Source organism: Notothenia coriiceps, unplaced genomic scaffold (assembly GCF_000735185.1).
Source record: "Notothenia coriiceps isolate Sejong01 unplaced genomic scaffold, NC01 NC01_scaffold00015388, whole genome shotgun sequence".
Taxonomy (NCBI): domain Eukaryota; kingdom Metazoa; phylum Chordata; class Actinopteri; order Perciformes; family Nototheniidae; genus Notothenia; species Notothenia coriiceps.
In genome coordinates, this window is record NW_011348089.1 from 1 (window position 1) to 407 (window position 407).

Sequence of the window (407 nt, forward strand, 5' to 3'; positions counted from 1 at the left end):
TGAGGTCAATACTTAACGAGCAGGTGAGGTCAATACTTAACGAGCAGGTGAGGTCAATACTTAACGAGCGGCTGAGGTCAATACTTAACAAGCAGCTGAGGTCAATACTTAACGAGCAGGTGAGGTCAATACTTAACGAGCGGCTGAGGTCAATACTTAACAAGCAGCTGAGGTCAATACTTAACAAGCAGGTGAGGTCAATACTTAACGAGCAGCTGAGGTCAATGCTTAACGAGCAGCTGAGCTCAATACTTAACGAGCGGCTGAGGTCAATACTTAACGAGCAGCTGAGCTCAATACTTAGCTGAGGTCAATACTTAACAAGCAGGTGAGGTCAATACTTAACGAGCGGCTGAGGTCAATACTTAACGAGCAGCTGAGGTCAATACTTAACGAGCGGAATATAT